The 18,147-nt window shown below is 45.5% G+C and overlaps 1 protein-coding gene across 8 annotated transcripts in view; it reads left to right on the top strand.

Annotated features, from left to right (window-relative positions):
• The window catches only part of ST3GAL3 (ST3 beta-galactoside alpha-2,3-sialyltransferase 3), a 183,484-nt gene continuing 165,337 nt past the window's right edge, over positions 1-18,147 (top strand). For 2 of the 8 annotated variants that reach the window (XM_035018780.1, XM_035018779.1), the window contains exon 1: positions 86-310. The gene's annotated coding sequence lies outside the window, so the exon portion shown is untranslated. Of the gene's footprint in view, positions 311-5,646; positions 5,772-18,147 lie in introns of those variants that run through there. The other 6 variants (XM_035018781.1, XM_035018786.1, XM_035018785.1 and 3 more) reach the window with 6 other exon arrangements.

Genomic DNA, 18,147 nt, shown 5'->3' with positions numbered 1-18,147 from the left:
GCAGCGCAGCTCTGCATTGGTCAGCCCGGCGCCCCGCCCGGCTCCCGCGGCCCCATTGGCCGCGGATGCCCGACCCCCGGCGAGGGCGCTGAGGCGGAGAGCGGGATTGGTGGTCGCGCCGTCCTCGGGTCGCGGCCGCGCGCTCCGCCCGCCGCTGCGTCCCCACTATGGCGGCGCCCATGCAGCCCACCGCGTCGTGGGCGCCCGCCGGGCTCCCCCGCGGCTGTCGCGGCCGCCTGCACCCTGGCCTCCGCCTTCCCGCCCGCGTCGGGCCGGGTGCCGCCTCCCCGCTGCCTCCCTCTCCGCTGCGGTAAGGGCCCGCCGTGCGCGCGTCGGGGCGCGGCAGCCACCGCGGCTAACGGTGGCCGCGCCGCCCCTCCCCTCCCCCGCCGCCCCGGCTCCCGGCGGGGCGCGGAGCCTGGCCGCTCGCGCTGGGGAAGGGAGGGTGGGGGCATGGCCTAGCTGCTCCCGCCCCCCCTCCCCCGAGCAATGAGGTCCGGCTCGGACTGGGGGCTCGGGCCCGGAACGCGGCCGCCGGGCGACCTCACCCGGGAAAGGGGGAGGGGTGGGCAGCCAGGCCTCGGGGGAGGACGGCTGGACCCGGGCCGCGCGGTGTGAGGTCACCTGCGTGCGAGACCCCGCAGCGCTGCGCACCTTGGCGCAGAGGAGGGACCGGCGAGCGGGCCTCCGCTGTGGGAAGAGGAAGGAAAAGTCCAGGGAAAGCTTGAGCGGGAATCTGCAGCGCACTGGGTAGCGGTTGTCATTGCTTACTGCTCTACTCGCATCTAGACGTTCAGGGGACCGGGTCAGTTTGATGGGCGAAGGACGCCTCTCTGGCTTCCTTTCCTTCTGGCACTTCTACCCATTGTTAATTCGGGGATTTTGCTTGCAAGACGAAGTATCTTCGTGATGAGAGCAGGTTTGGGGGAGGATGGTGTCCCACGAATGTTTTGGATTTCTTTTGTACCACTGCTCATTTTAATGATTCCTCAGTAAACTTCATTTCTGTTTGCGCTTCCCTCACAAACGAGGAAGGAGTGGAACGTGTGAACTAAATCATAGTAGGTAGTTGAGAGAGAGAGACCAGTGAAATCAGCTGTTATTTTCTAAAAACTGGGAACTTTTTTGTGGATATAGTTTGAGTTGTCTATACTATACCTAGTTGAACTTGAAGGTAGAACGAAAGCACTTATTAGGTTCCTGAAAGTAAGATAATCCTCATGGAAAATTAGGTTATTTCTCAGTTCAAATCGCCTTAGAGAGATGATCGTTGAACTGTTTGGTGTACCTAAAAGTCAAAAGGACCCAATGGTGTTTTCAAATCACCTCTTAAGGCAATAGCAGCTCCTAAGATGAAAGATTCTTCACTCAAAGACATCTTGAAGTATTAAGTGATGAACCTCACCATTTTGCATGTCTAAATGTGTAGTCGTGGTTTAATAAAAGTAAGTTATTAAAGAGGGAATAAGATGTGCATGTTCTTAGAGTAATTGACTTTGGATCATCAATAAAGTGTCTAATGAGTACATATTATGTACAAAGGCAGTAAGAATGTGGGGAAACTGAAGACCTGTCATGTGAGAGACTTGTTCTTATCAGCCTAGGAGATAGTTGTGGGAATACAGGGCACACAGGACACTGATAACTGATGATACTCTCTCTAGAATTCCTAGACAATAGGTAGGAGAGTCTGGGAAAAGGAGAAACCCATGTGTTTGAGGAAGGTTTCACAGGGAAGCTGAGGCTTGCTTTGAGCCATGACTGGGTAGGCCTGGGGGATGAAGAAGAACAAGGGAGGAAATGAGAAAGTGAGGATGGTCAGGGTGGGCAGGGGAGAACCTGAAATGCTCGTGGGTGAATCCAGGGGGTTCTTGTTGGAGAAACTGGGAGGTAAGTTTGTATAAAGAAGGTAGGTGGGTCACATCAAATGGAGAAGTAACTGGGGCGCCTGGGTGGCTCAGTCGTTAAGCGTCTGCCTTCGGCTCAGGTCATGATCCCAGGGTCCTGGGATTGAGCCCCACGTCGGGCTCCCTGCTCCGCGGGAAGCCTGCTTCTCCCTCTCCCACTCCCCTTCCTGGTGTTTCCTCTCTCGCTGTGTCTCTCTCTGTCAAATAAATAAATAAAATCTTAAAAAAAAAAAAGGAGAAGTAACGTCTTAGGCAGAGTAAAGGATGAACAGGTAGTAGCATTTACTTCAGCTAGCCATTAGAAAAATATACAGTAGCACTTTGTTGGTTCTTGTTACTTTTCTGATTAATCTCAGCTGCGTGGACTGACAGTCCTTGTGGCTACTCAGGATCTGCACCTTGAGATGCCCTCTTGCCTTCCTTCTCTCCCCTGTGTTCACTTGGTTGCCAGGTCTTGCTGATAGACCTCCGCACTATTTTTGACATCTGCTGCTTTCCATTTCTACTGTCATCAGGCTTATTTGGGGTCATTGATATCATGCCCTTGAATTATTGCGGAACCCCCCCCCCAATATTTTTTTTTCTTATCTCACTTCCCCAGTCAAGACTTTTAACAGGTCCCCGTTGTCTGTTGAATTTAGCACAGATCAGCCTGGCAGAGACACTGTGGGTAAACTCATTTCTTGCCATTCCCTTAGATTTTACTATTTTCCAGGTCAGAAGAACTATTTGCTCTTTGTGCTTTGCTGTTTGTGCTCCATATCTTTGCTTATGTTGCTTTTTCTATCTTAAATGACCCCCTTGAATCTCTAATTGTTGGTTCTTACCCATGTTCAGGGCCATGTGATATGGAACTTTCTTTGTGAAACTTTCCTTTCCATCTAGATGGGACTTGTCTCTCCTTTAAACCATTATAACACTAGAGTCTGCCTTTTTCGCGCAATTGTCAACCTAAGACTGAAACTTTTTCAAGACATAGACTGTCTTCATCATCTAGCACAGTGTTTTGTATACAGTAGGTACTTGACAGGTGTGTTTTATATTGAACATAGCTTTGAACCAAGATGGATGCAAAGAAAATTCTTTGTACAAACAAAATGTTCATCTTAAAATCTGTAAAGAAAGTTATTTGTGTGAGAGAATTCCTTACTAAGAGATCTGATGAGGGTCACCTGGCTGGCTCATCAGTGGAGCACGTGACTCTTGATCTCTGGGTTGTGAGTTCGAGCCCCACGTTGGATGTAGAGATTACTTAAAAATAAAATCTTTAAAAAAAAAAGAGATTTGATGATCTGATGTATTCATCTGGGTAACTTGGATTAGGCTGCATTAACAAAAATCCATTAAGACTTAAGTGGCTTAACAGAACAAAAGTTGAGTTCTCATTAGCATGAGTGCACAGGGAACTGTGCTCCTCACAGTCAGTCAGTCAGGGACCCAGGCTGATGGAAACTCCATCTGAACATAGTGTTTCGATGGTCATTTTGATTGAGTGAAAGAAGGTGGTTAGGGGGCACGGTCCCCAGATGGCACGTGTCACTTTCGTTTCACATTTCATCAGCTAAGGCAAGTCACATGGCCATACCTAACTTTATTTATTTATTTATTTAAAAAAGATTTTTATTTATTTATTGAGGGAGAGAGAGAATGATAGAGAGAGAGCATGAGAGGGAGGAGGGTCAGAGGGAGAGGCAGACTCCCTGCTGAGCAGGGAGCCCGATGCGGGACTCGATCCTGGGACTCCAGGATCATGACCTGAGCCGAAGGCAGTCGCTTAACCAACTGAGCCACCCAGGCACCCCATACCTAACTTTAAAGAAGAGGAGGGAGGGGCACCTGGGTGGCTCAGTTGGTTAAGTGTCCGACTCTTGATTTCAGCTCAGGTCATGCATGCTCTCAGGATCGTGGGATTGAGCCCTGCATCGGGCTCTGTGCTCAACGTAGAATCTCCTTGTCCCTCCCCCTCTGCTCCTCCTCTATGCATGCTCTCTCTCTCTCAAATAATAAATAAATAAAATCTTAAAAAAAAAAAAAAAAAAGAGCAGGGAATTGCAACCTTAGCATGTGCCTGGAAAGCAAAGAGCCAGATCTAATTGGTGGGCAACATGAGGGACTACTACATCTTTTATGAGTACCACAGTCCATAGAAGATTGGAGGTAGCAAAATCAGATGGCCTGCTAGAGACGAGCATATTGGCAGTAGCAAGAAATAGGATCTCTAACTAGGCATGGGAGGAGGGTGGGTTGGGAAGTTAGGACTCCATAACAGGCACTGTACATGCCTATAGGCCGGGGCTGCTGGTACAAGGGCAGGCTGGTGTACCCTAGTCCCAGCAGAGACGTGCCAAGGGCATCACTGTTTTACAGTGCCCTCAGTAGTGAACACAGGAAAGGTCCTGAGGCATCCCCCAAAAAGTTAAATTATATTCAAGTTATTTAGCCAGGAAGAGTGAAATAACTGGAGGTACATTTTCACTTGTATAATTAAACTAAGAAGGAATCTTAGTTTAATGTTGGTTTTATTGGGTTTCCTTGAGGCCATCAAACTTTGGTATTTGGGGAGGAGATTTCACTTTTTTTTTTTTTAAGATTTTATTTATTTGAGAGAGAGAGAAGGGGGAGGGGCAGACAATCTCAAGCAGACTCCACACTGAGTGCAGAACCCAAATTGGGGCTGGATCTCCTGACCATGACCCGAGCTGAAACCAAGAGTTGGATGCTCAATCGACTGAGCCACCCAGGCACCCTGAGATTTCACTGTCGAAAAAGAATAGAAACATGGAGTGCTGTTTGGAGCCATGGTTCAGGAGACAAGATCTGGGTTGAAATCTTGTCTCTGCCACTGATTGTCTGACATTGAGCAAGTGTCTTCTTGAGCCTGAGGTTATCAGTAAAGTGCATAGGGTGTTTTCAGTGCATAGGGCTAATCAGAAGAGTTGGTTTATGTAAAACGCTCTGCATAGCACCTGGTTCAGAGTAAGCACTCGTGTTCATGAACATCACCAGGAGCAGCAGCATCAGGGTTTAAAAAAAAACTTTGAGAAAGCCCAGGAATGTAAGTAGAAGGGTTCCCTAGATTTTCTTACCTTTTTTTCCTTTCCTTGGATAGCATTCTTACCACACCTTTCTTATTTTCACATTTGTCGTATTTTATTTTACTTAGTTGTGGGTATGTCTGTGTCTCCCATCACACGAGGCACTCCAGTCATCCCCCAAATATTTACTGAGCAGGTGCTGTGTGCAAGGCCCTGTGCTAGGATCATGGCATTGTAAATAAGAAAGGGATGTCCCTGGCCTAAAAGAGCCTATAGTCTGGTAGGACCGGAAGCCAGTAAGCCAGCAGTTAAAATACATTGTCACAAGGGCTGTGTTTTGAGGGTCCTGTGAGATCTCCAAAATGAGACCTGGTATCACACTGGGATTATACATAACGGTTTTCCAGAAAAGTTTACACCTAACCTAGGTCTTGGAGAATCGCTAGTTATTAGCTGGGTGGATGTGGGTTTGAAAGGCTTTCTGACAGGAAACAATGTGTGTAATGGCCTAGAAACACGAGAGAGTGTGGTTACATCCTGAGGACACTTGAGCGGCAGGAGAGAAAAGGGAGTGTGTGGAGGCTGCGAAAGGCAGCTTGCAAAGGCTTTGTGAGTTCAGGAGTCAGAGCTTTATCCTGCAGGTGATTAGGAGCCACTGAAGGATTTAAAGGTAGGAAATCAGCTTTGTTTCTTATTAAGGTGACTGCGTGTGAAGGAGGTGGAGGAGTGAATACCCCATTTCCCTGACAGGGGAAGTTCTGGGGTTTGCAGCCGTGGTCCTGTGCCTGCTACACAAGGATGTTGATGTCTGGGGAGAGATGAGAGTGAGGTGAGTGTGGGGAGGGCACCAGTTAGACAAGGGCGGTGATGTGACTGGGTAGTCGGGGTCCTTCCCAGGGGTGGAGGAGAGCACCATGGACAGGGGTCTGCAGACCAGGATTTCCATCAAGGTTTCCCTAGTTTCTGCAGTATGACCTTGGGCAAGCTCCAAAACCCCTTGTATCTTGTTGGTTTCCAAATTTGTAAAGTGGGGTAAAAAATCCCTATCTTGCAAGGTTGCTGCTCTGGGAATTCAAGCAAATAGAAAGCCTGGCGCTATTAGATAACATAAGGGACCTCTTACAATAAAAATAACAGTTTTAAGACTTCTAACGTTTAGGATATTACCTGGTTCATAGTAGGTGCTCATAAGCCTTCGATCCCACTGTCTTGAGATAGCCACTGCCCACATTGTGGTTATGTTTGTACATCTTAAGTGGTTAGTGAATGCTGGTCTGGGAGTGGTAGGCATGGGGAATTATTCTGAGATCAAGAAGGGAAGGACTGATACGGATATCATACCAACGTACACATTCTTTAAATGCCAACAAATTATATATGGCTCTTCAGCTGTTCCCCGCCCTCACCCACAAGTGCACACGCTCCTGCCCTGGTGTTACTGTAACAGGCACACTGCATGTGCGACCGGACTGCATACTTCTTGGGCCTGGCCTCGTTGACTGCTTCCCCCTGAAGTGCTTCTCCTCTTCAGTCTTCTTCTGAGCATGGTTTTAAAGATGATAATGGGGCTTTAATCAGATTTGTTTTCCATTAGATTCCTCCCTGGTCATCCTGGTTGACGGGAGTTCCTCCCCTCTGAGCTCCTGTACAACTTAATATATGTTGCTCTGATTAAATGTCATCTACTGTCTTCTTGTCTTACCATTATTTGTCTACACCTCAGTACATTTCCCCTTTTCCTTGATGTCAGCTTTCTTAGAAAATAATGAAAGATGGCATGTTTATGTATTTTTGACATGACTTAAAAACCCACTGAAACCTTTTGTTTGAAATATGTTGAAAGGGTTAAAAATTCTATGACAGGCACCTGGCTGGCTCGGTTGGTGGAGTGTGTGATTTTTGATTTTCGGGTTGTGAGTTTGAGTTCAAGCCCCACATTGTGTGTAGAGATTACTTAAAAGTTTTTATTAAAAAAGAGAAGGGGCGCCTGAGTGGCTCAGTTGGTTAAGCGTCTGCCTTCGGCTCAGGTCATGATCCCAGGGTCCTGGGATCGAGCCCCATGTCGGGCTCCCTGCTCAGAGGGGAGCCTGCTTCTCCCTCTGCCTGCCGCTCCCCCTGCTTGTGTGCGCTCTTGATCTCTCTCTGTCAAATAAACAAATAAAATCTTTTAAAAAATAGGAAATCTTTTAAAAAAGAAAAGAAAATTCTATGGCTAAGTTTTTTTCCCTTAATTAATTAATTAATTTAAGTAATTTCTACACCCAGTGTGGGGCTCAGACTCACTCCCCGAGATCAGTAGTCACATGCTCTTTGGACTGACCCAGCCAGGTGCCCTACCAGTGAGTTTTTTATTTTATTTTATTTTTTAAAAAAGATTTTATTTAATTATTTGACAGAGAGAGACACAGCGAGAGAGGGAACACAAGCAGGGGGAGTGGGAGAGGCAGAAGCAGGCTTCCCGCTGAGCTGGGAGCCCGATGCGGGGCTCAATGCGGGGCTCGATCCCAGAACCCTGGGACCATGACCTGAGCCGAAGGCAGGTGCCCAAACAACTGAGCCACCCAGGCGCCCCTATACATGACACTTTTATATCTTTTTGGCAACAAAATGAAATAAGGTGGAAACACGACCAAACATCAGTTTTTGTTTTTTATTTTGTTTTAGAGAGAGGGGGTGAGGGGCAGAGGGAGAGAGAGAGAGCATCTTAAGCAGGCCCCACGCCCAGTGTGGAGCACAATGTGAGGCTCCATCTCACAACCCTGAGATCATGACCTAAGCTGAAATCAAGAGTCCAACACTGAACCGACTTTTGGAGTCCCCCAAACATCAGTTTTCAAAATGCAGTCAACATAGTTTCTTTTAAAAAAGTAACTAGTTTCTAGCTTTGGTTAAGACATGTCTTTTATCTTGAAAGAACAGTTGTGAATATTTTTGGAATAACTGCTTAAGTACCATACTGCTAACGGATACTTGCCATTGCCAGTAATGGTCAGCAAACTTGGAACACCAGTATTTTTCTAAAAGAAAAATACACAACTGCTCTTTTAGGTCTAGAAATCATTTTTTGTTTTTTTTTTTTTTAGATTTTATTTGATTTTTTATTTATTTATTTTATTTTTATTTATTTTTTTAAAGATTTTATTTATTTATTTGAGAGCCAGAGACAGAGATAGCGAGTGAGAACACTGAGCGGGGAGGAGAGGGAGAAGCAGGCTCCCCACTGAGCAGGGAGCCCGATGCGGGGCTCGATCCCAGGACCCTGGGATCATGACCTAAGCCGAAGGCAGACGCTTAACCGACTGAGCCACCCAGGCACCCCATTTTTTATTTATTTATTTTTTATGTAGGCGCCATGCCCAGTGTGGAGCCCTGGGCTTGAGCTTACAATCCTGAGATCGAGACCTGGGCTGAGATAAGGAGTCCGACACTTACCTGAGCCACCCAGACACCCCTAAAGATTTTATTTTTAAGGAATCTCTACACGCAACGTGGGGCTCGAACTCACAGCCCCGAGATCAAGAGTTGTGTGCTCCACTGACTGAGCCAGCCAGGCCCCCCTAGTTCTAGAAATCTTATACGTCCTCAGCCAAACAATGCTTAGAGAACTGCTTTGAGGTTTAAGATTTTGTGGTTACTCACCATCTCAATGTCACATTTGGTTATGATCCTATTTAAAAGATTCAGTTCTTAGGAGATTAGCCACATTCATGTCATTCTGTAAAGCATAAACTGCACTACATCCCAAAGCGGGTGAGCAAATGATGGTGCCCATCTCCTCCGTGCTGTGGGATTTCACACTCCCTGAGGATTCTTCCTGAGCCTCATGTGCCACGAGACATTTGACAGAGGGATTGTGTGAATGTCAGTTGAGGCTAAATACCAGAAGCATTTATCAAGAAGAGTTTTGTTTCCTTTCTGTGCCATGGTGCATCATGCCGAGTACCCTCTGAGATGTCCATCCTCTCTGAAGGCAAAGGGTCTGAGCTGTTGCAGTGGCCTCGTCCTGCTCTTGGCTTAGTCTTCTCCAGGCTGTGCTCCATCCCGCTACTCCAGTGATCTTCCTAAACTACAGATTTGACTGTCATGTCTCTTAATCCCCTAGTGGTTCTTTATTGCCGATGGGATGGATTTCAGATTCTTTAGCACGGCATCTAATGCCTCTCCTACACTTTTACTGCTTCACCTTCTTTGCTGAAGCTTTTCCTAAATGTTGCAGATGGTTGTTAATTTCCATCATCTCATAATGTTGTTTATACTCTGCCTGCATCACACTGCTCTCGAGGACAGGTACTGCACTGTGCTCCTACTGTTGTACTCAGGTGCCTAATAATGGCTTCTGCCTGGACATATGTTACGATGGATGTTATATACATTAGACTAATATGTTATCTATTTGTATGTTAATATATATAAAATATGTAATATTACATATATGTTAAAGACATGGGCAGATAAAGAATATGGAACTACTACATAGGCCTAAGACATTTAGAGTCTCAAATAACAGCAATGAAAGGGAACATTTAGCCCATATTTTATTATTTATTAGAGAGAGAGAGAGAGACTGTGTGTGTGCATGTGCGGCAGGGAGGGGCAGAGAGGGAGAGTCTTTCTGTTTTTTTTTTTAATTAATTTATTTTTAAAAAAGATTTTATTTATCCATTTGACAGAGAGACAGAGAGAGAGAGAGGGAACACAAGCAGGGGGAGCGGGGGAGGGAGAAGCAGGCTTCCGGCCGAGCAGGGAGCCCGACGCGGGGCTCCATCCCAGGACCCTGGGACCACGACCCGAGCTGAAGGCAGATGCCTAACGACTGAGCCAGCCAGGCGCCCCAGGGAGAAAGAGTCTTAAGCAGACTCTGCACTGAGTGCGGAGCCCCACATGGGGCTCAGTCCCACAACCCTGAGATCATGACCTGAACCAAAACCGAAAGTTGGACGCTTAACCAGCTGAGCCTTCCAGGTGCCCCGTCACTAAGTTTAATATGCCATATCGCTTCAGGGTTTTGTTTTGTTTGTTTTGCTTCGAGAAATAGAATGCTACATTTCCAGTAAATGCCCCCTATGTATTTTTCCCTAGTCTCTTTCCCTCTTCACCAGAGAAAACAGTATCTTGAATTTAAAGTTTTTAAATTCCCAGGCATGTTTTTATGGTTTTGCTCCATGTTCTGTGCCCACACATGGCACGCAGCTGGGCTCCTGGCAGACGGGCCGGCAGGCTTCACTGGAGCACTGCTGTGCATGCCCACGTGTGACTGTGGTTCCTGACTGCTCTCAGCCTACAGTTCTCTGTGTCTGGTTTTCTGGACACATGGCCATCTCCCAGCCCCCTTCAACACCAGCCCCCACCCTTTGATCTCAGTTGGCCCAGGCAAAGGAGGGTCATGTTTTCACACATTCCAGTTGAATTTTCTCAAGACTGATTGTATTCAGCATTTTTAATCTTACACATAGAATTTACCTTTTCCAAATAAAACATCATGTCTACAACCTTGTCCCCCGAACACCATTAAAACACCATTAACCAAAACCCCCTTAAAACCAAACCTTAACAGCTCCTATTCAGAAAGGGTCATTTTGTTTGCTTGTTTGTTTTTTGGGTAAAAACAAAGATGAACTGAAAGTTGTGTTCCCTTGGATCCCTCCACACCCCACCCCACACTCCCCCCAACCTGGCTTTTCCTCAGCTACTTCTAAAGGGAGCATCTGATCAGAGACAAAATATTTTTCAGCTTTCAGCTTCTGTCCTGTATTTTTATAACCTTGGTGGATATCTAATTTCTACTTAGAAAGTCATTGACCACCTGTGTTACAGGAGTCTGGGTCCAGTCAGGAGAGAGAAACCACATGGTATTTTGAGCAGGTAAACTTTAATGTAAGAATTATTAACTATAACAGGGATTTGGAGTAACATGAGCTCAGCTAGTAAGAAGTAAAGAAATAAGCACATGGAAGGATGCTCAACACCATTAGCCATCAGGGGAATGCAAAGCAAAACCAGAATGAGACACTTAGCCTCACCCCAGGTCTCTCTGATTATCCATTTTTGCATATATATATATATATGTGTGTGTGTGTGTGTGTGTGTGTGTATGTTATATATATTTATATATTATATACTTATAATTTATAGTATATATTTATATATATATATGTTGTTCCATTTGCTTGGTTCACACCCACTAGGACAGCTATAATCAAAAAGACAGATAATCACTAGTGTTGGCACGGGTGTGGAGAAATCAGAACTCTCATGCGTTGCTGATGGAAACGTAAAATGGTACAGCTGGCATTTCCTCAAACAGTTCGGTGTAGAGAGTTACCACGTGACCCAGGTATGTATCACTCGTAGGCGTACCCAAGTCCTTCTCTAGGTATGTACCCAAGAGAAATTAAAATTTACGTCCATGTAAAAACTTGTACATCATGGGCGTCTGGGTGGTTCAGTTGGTTAAGCGACTGCCTTCAGCTCAGGTCATGATCCCAGGGTCCTGGGATCGAGCCCTGCATTGGGCTCTCTGCTCTGTGGGGAGCCTGCTTCTCCCTCTCCCACTCCCCCTGCTTGTGTTCCCTCTCTCGCTGTGTCTCTCTCTGTCAAATAAATAAATAAAATCTTTAAAAAAAAAACACACAAAAAAAACTTGTACATCAGTGTTCCTAGAAGCATCATTCTGCCAAAAAGTGGAAACAACCCAAACGTCCATCAACTGGTAATTGGACAAATAAAATGTGATTTATGTTCATATGATGGAATGTTATTTGGCGCTAAAAAGAAATGCAGTACTGATCCATGCTACAACATATGTGAACCTTGAAAACATCAGGCTAGGTGAAAGGAACCTGTCACCAAGGACCATATATTGTATGATTCCTTATATATGAAATGTCTATAAACATTTGCTCGTTCTATAGAACAGAAAGTAGATTAGTGGTTGCTTAGGGCTCAGAGAATGGGAGGTTGGGCAGGAGGTTGGGCAGCTCAGGGGTGCAGGATATCATTTTGGAGTAACGGAAATGTTCTAAAATTGATTGTGGTAATGTTTGCCCAACTGTGTGAAAATACCAGAAGCACTGAAATGTCTCCTTTGAATGGGTGAATTGTATGGTATCTGAAGGATACCTCAGTAAAGCTTTTCTAAAGAAGTAAAGAGAACTCCAGAAGAATATAGATGTAGCACATGTAAGGAGTAACCAGCACCCTGGGGCTGAGAGAGAGTGCTAAATGAAGAACCCCCCAGTCTACCCCACACCTGGCGCAGGCTGAGATCCAGACTTCAGGGTGTAGTGGACATGACCATGGCTCAATGGGTTGCAAATGAGTTATTGTGGTGCTGCATGGTGGGATTGGCTGGAAATCAGCCTTCTGGGGTGTTGGGGGGAAGCTGTTTGCACAGAGGGGTCTCACTCTGCTGCAAAACTGCCCAAGAGGGGTGTTGAGGGCGGCTGTTGGCTGCTACTGTTCACGGCTCATAGCCGGGCACTGGACAAGCCAGGTGGGCTATAGGAGCCTACCCGGAGGAACACACCGGAACCCAGAAACAAAACCCCTTCGTCCTCCTGCAGTGGCTCTTCAGCACCTTCTACTGACAGAGCTCAATATCATGCCAAGCGGCAAAGAAAACTACTTCATGGGTGCAGACCCATCTTGACCGAGCAAGCAAACAGGGTGACAGTGGAGCTGAAAGGCAGTAAATCTGTAACCCATGCAGGAGTCATCGGGACCTCAGCTTCCCCCTAGCTTTTTAATTCCCTTTGGGGGGGTCCCAAGGTTATCCTTGCCCCTAGCCCTGCTGTGGTTTGGAGAAGCCGGGACACTGTATCTTTGGACCAACTCGCCCTCAGCCCAGCTCACTCTAGTCCATTTTTACATATCTTTTTCTGTTCTGTTTGCCCGGTTCTCTTTTTCAGACACCAATTATGCTTACGCTGGATCTCTTATGGCTACTATTGCAGCATGTTTTAGTAATCCTTTTACACTTTTTATTCTTTTTCATTTTTTTTAAAAGATTTTATTTATTTGAGAGAGAGAGAGCGGGTGCGCGCGCGTGAGCATGAGCGGGGGAGGGGCGAGGGATGGGGGAGAGGGAGGATCATGACCTGAGCTGAAGGGAAGGCAGACATTTAATTGGCTGAGCCACCCAGGTGCCCTTATTCTTTTTCATTTTATCTTGCTTTTTTTAAATCCACCATCATTTTCTCCCTCCCTCCCTCCCTTCCAATTTTACTTTTTTAAAGTAAGCTCTACACCCAATATGGGGCTCAAATCCCGAGATCAAGAGCCGCACACTCCACCCCCTGAGTCAGCGAGGCGCCCCCACCATTGCTTTCATGATTCTTAATGTCTTTTTAGCAGTGACCACTTTGTTGTCTACCGCTGAGGCTTTCATTTCTGTGATGGTGTTATTTTTCTTTGTACAGTCTTCCTAAATGCTCATTTTACTTTATTCAGAAAAGTGGCGTTGTCTTAGTATTTTTTCCCTGAGCTCTCCCTTTCATGTCTGCTCTTAGTTAGGTCTTGTTTTATAGAGCCATTTGGGAGTGGGTGGAATTGGGGTAATCTCTGTTAATGATCTTTATCTGTTCTGTAACCACATTTTTTCTGTCCTGTGGTCTTCATCTACCATGTTTTGCCCCAGCCCTCCCCATTCCTTTCTTCCACTGTGTTGCAGCATTTTTGTTTAGATCCTGTACTGATTTCTTTTTATTGTTGTTTTGATATACTCTAGCACCTCTTCAGATGAAAAAAGTTACGTGACTGAAGCCAGATCATTGGGATTTGAATCCTGGCTTTGCCATTTACTAGCTCTGTGATCTTAAGATAATTCAACCTCTCTGTGCCTCAGTTTTTTCTGTATGTAATGGGAACGATAACCTCATAGGATTGGTGAGAAGATTCAGTGAGTTAAATTGTTCAAAACTCTTAGAACTGTGGTTGGTCCACAGTAAGTGCTATATGAATATTAACACTGTTAACTTATCCTGCAATTAGAAAATGCATGGTTCCTCTGCATAGAATAATTTAACATATTGCATATTAATTAACTACATAAATCTGCCTAGTCATGCATAACATCTGAATAGGAGGTGTGCATTCAGCAAAAATGTTTGTTAAAAAATTGATGAGCTTTTCAGTAACTTTTTTTGGGAAACTGGATAATAAATAGTACGGTGTATGATAACTTCTAATTAGCTTGCCTCAAAAATATTCACAGGAGACATGCTCAGGAAATGCTTTGTGGTTTTTGCTCTGCATACTTTTGTCATACATGAGTTTATATCCAGTATGGCTGATATTTGAAGGTCAGCAAAATTCTGCCATTTTAGACTAAAAATTGTTGCCAGGTATAGTTCAGAAAATAACCATACTGTAGGCTGTTTTAGAAATGACAGGAGTTTGGTGCAGTTTGTTTTAGTGAACTCAGATATTTATATAATTTTCTTTTTATGGCTAAATTAAAATAACCTAGCATTATATACCTTTTGTCCCTTTTTAAAAATATATATTTTATTTATTTATTCATGAGAGTCAGAGAGAGAGAGAGGCAGAGGCAGAGGGAGAAGCAGGCTCCCTGCCTAGCAGGAAGCCCGATGCGGAACTCGATCCCAGGACCTGGGATCATGACCTGAGCCGGAGGCAGACCCTTAACCATCTGAGCCACCCAGGTGCCCCCCTTTTGTCCCTTTTTTTGAGCATACTGTAACTGACTGAATATTCAGTCAGTGAGCAGATCGTTCTTGAATACCTGCCAGGGATACAGTGGTGAACAAAGTAGACGTGCTCCCTGCCCGGAGTAGCCAGAATATAAATGTTAAACAAATTACTGTAAATACTCGTAAGATTCTAAGTGCCTTGCATACTGGGATGAGGATAAACAGCTGCTGTGGCAATTTATAACAGGGAGACCTAACCTGAAGTATGGAGATGGGTGAGGTTTCTCTGCGGAATTAACCTTGAAGCTGAGGATTTGAGGCTGAGTGGGAGCTGGTGAGATGACACGGGAGGGTCAGGACAGCGTCAGCCTGACCTCGGGAGAGGGCGTGGGGACTGGGAAACACTGAAAGATGGTCAGTGTCGCGGACCCATCGGGGTGAGGTGTAGGAGATGGTAAGAGACATGGAAAGAGGCAGGCAGGGGCCAGAGCACGCCGAGCACACCGAGCCTTACAGGCCCCGTTAAGGGATTTGCGCCCTTACCCTATGGATAGTGGGATATTTGTGAAAAGTTTAAGCCCGGGAGTGAGATAAATTCACATTGGCTGCTGTGTGGAGAATGAGTCAGAGGATCAAGAATGAGTATGGGAGGCTAACCAGAGGGCTGTAGTAGGAGTCCAGGCCAAAGATTACAGTGACTTGAAATGGGATGGTGTTAGTGAAGATGGAGGGACGGATGGATTCAAGAAGGGTTTCAGAGGTGAAAATCAAGCAGACTCTGTGTTGAGGGCAGAGCCCAATGCGGGGCTCGATCCCACGACCCTGAGATCATGACCTGAGCCAAGATCAAGAATAGGATGCTCAACTGACTGAGCCACCCAGGCGCCCTTGGGATAGTTTCTTAAAAGTGAGATTATTGGGATAAAGGGCAAAAGCATGTGTAATTTCATTAGACATGGCCCAGTCCTTCCCATCACCAAGCAGTGTGTGAGACCAGTTCCCCCCCACAGCCTCAAGCATTTGTCCTAGCAGTGAGTTTGAAATTTTATCTCTTTCAGAATCTTGAGTTCTTTTCCTTATCTTGAAGGTTTTGACTTATTTTAAGCTCTTACTTCTCTGTATGCCATCCACTTTTGGAAATCACTTTCCTCTTTGGGTGTTTGTTCCACCTCTTCATTTGAAGATCCTTCTCCCGTAATGGAAAAGATAGAAGTAAAGTAGGTGATCAGTTCTGTCTTCTCACCGTGATATTTGCTCAGTCGACGGGCAAATCTGTTGACTGACCGATGGCCTGTGGTCGTGCGTCTGCCGGGGCTTCGGGTTGTGGTCACTGTGTGGCCGTGGCAGTGCAGGTATCAGATCTGCATTCAGGACAGGAAGACGGGGGAGGGGCTGGGACCAGCTGCCTTTGGAAAGGAAAGGCTTTCCAACAGCCACCTGCCTTTTTTTTTTTTTTTAATTTGACAGAGAGAGAGACAGCGAGAGCAGGAACACAAGCAGGGGGAGTGGGAGAGGGAGAAGCAGGCTTCCCGATGAGCAGGGAGCCCTATGTGGGACTCGATCCCAGGACCCTGGGATCATGACCTGAGCCGAAGGCAGACGCTTAACGACTGAGCCACCCAGGCGCCCAGCCACCTGCCTTTTGTAGGCAGGCTGCTTCTACCTTAAATTTGTTTTCACTGGGAGCACCGGCTGGGATACATGGTCCTTTGTGTTGCTGGAATTGCAAGTCTCTAATTTCTGTTTCAATTTGAAAACTTTGTTATGTGCATAAATATAAAAATAAAAATTAAAAATAAATATACTAATAAGTAGATTGTGAAAAACACCCCCCTCCACTTTTCGGAGATAGACATCGTCTACAGTTTGGTGCATATTAAGTATGTACTGAATATGTAACCTTAATTTTCAGTATTGCTGTCGCCCTTGTTTGTTATCACCAGTATGTGGCCATACGTACATGTACATTACTATTCTACAACTAGATTATTTTTCATTTAGCAGTGTAGACTAGACGCTTTTCCCATGTCAGGACGTACAGCTGTGCCTCATTCTGTCTCACCAGTACCTCATACTCTATACGTGTTATCCTCCTGCCCTCATTGATCCATTATCCATTGTACCCTCTGTGCTGGTATCTGACCTCGAAGAATGGCATCATCTCGGCTTCCTTGCCCTCTGGCTTCCAGTTGGAATCAGCTGATAAAAGACACTGACAGGGATCAGAGGGCGAGTGATGAGAGAAGTCAGAGCCTTTCTTAGCCCCTCCGCCCCTTGCTGGGGCTCCAGGAGCCGCTGTTCGCTCCTTAGCACCGCTCCTGATGGCTGGCCTCTCTTTTCCAGGGACACCTTTCTGTTTCTTGCTCTTTCACCTCGAAGGCAGGAGTAGCTTCCTACTGTTGAGAGCCCCTGGATGCTTCACCACCCCTGGTCGGTTCCTTTAACTCTGATCACACAGTTATAAAAAACCCCATGGTTAACTTCCTTTGGTTAACCCCTTTGCGTGTGCCATCTGTTTCCTGCCATGACCCCACTGATCTAGATGTCACTGCGTAGACGTGCCATAATTCATTTGTTTGGTTTCCTATTGATGGACATTTGAATTTTTTCCTAGTATTTTGTTCTTATAATGAGTGTTGCTAATGAATATTCAGGTACGTATCTTGTAAAGTATATGCTGGAATGTTGCTGTAGGAAAAAGTCACCGAAATAGAAATGCTGGGTCGAGGTGCGTGAATGTTGTAAATTTCAGTAGCTATTGCCCAGTTGCTCCTGGAAGAGTCTACTAGTTTATATTTCTACAATGTGTTGTTTGATTTTTTTTTAATATTAAAAAATTATAGAGGTATGGGGCGCCTGGTGGCTCAGTCAGTTAAGCGTCCGACTCTTGGTTTCCGCTCAGGTCATGATCTCAGTGTTGTGAGATCTAGTTCCACATCAGGCTCTGCACTGAGTGTGGAATCTGCTTAAGATTCTCTCTCCCCCTCCCTCTGCCCCTCTGGCTCATGCTCTCTCTCTCTCAAATAAATAAATCTTGAAAAAATTATAGCGGTAATACTTGTGACTTTACAACAAACAAATTTAACTTAGAAGTATATAAAGGGAAAAGTACTTCCCATTGTTTCATCCTGTTTCCTGGAGACAACCACATCAGCAGTTAGCTGTGTATCCTATCATGGTTTTTTTCTTTATGAAATTTATATGCTTATCAGAGAATAAATTCATATATAGATAGATAAAGTAAATTCATTTATATATGTATATGTGTGTATCTCTTTCTCTTCTGAGAGCTCATTTGTAGACTCTGCTCTCTGTTCTACTGACCTATTTGTCTTTTCCTGTGCCAGTACCCATCTATTTTTTTTTTTTTTTTAAAGATTTTATTTATTTATTTGAGACAGAGAGAATGAGAGAGACAGAGAGCACATGAGAGGGGAGAGGGTCAGAGGGAGAAGCAGACTCCCCACTGAGCAGGGAGCCCGATGCGGGACTTGATCCAGGGACTCCAGGATCATGACCTGAGCCGAAGGCAGTCGCCCAACCAACTGAGCCACC

This window comes from Mirounga leonina, unplaced genomic scaffold, assembly GCF_011800145.1.
Source record: "Mirounga leonina isolate KUSES-001 unplaced genomic scaffold, KU_Mleo_1.0 Mir_173, whole genome shotgun sequence".
Classification (NCBI taxonomy): Eukaryota; Metazoa; Chordata; class Mammalia; order Carnivora; family Phocidae; genus Mirounga; species Mirounga leonina.
The sequence above is the reverse complement of the archived record's forward strand: the minus strand, read 5'-3'. Positions and strand labels throughout refer to the sequence as shown.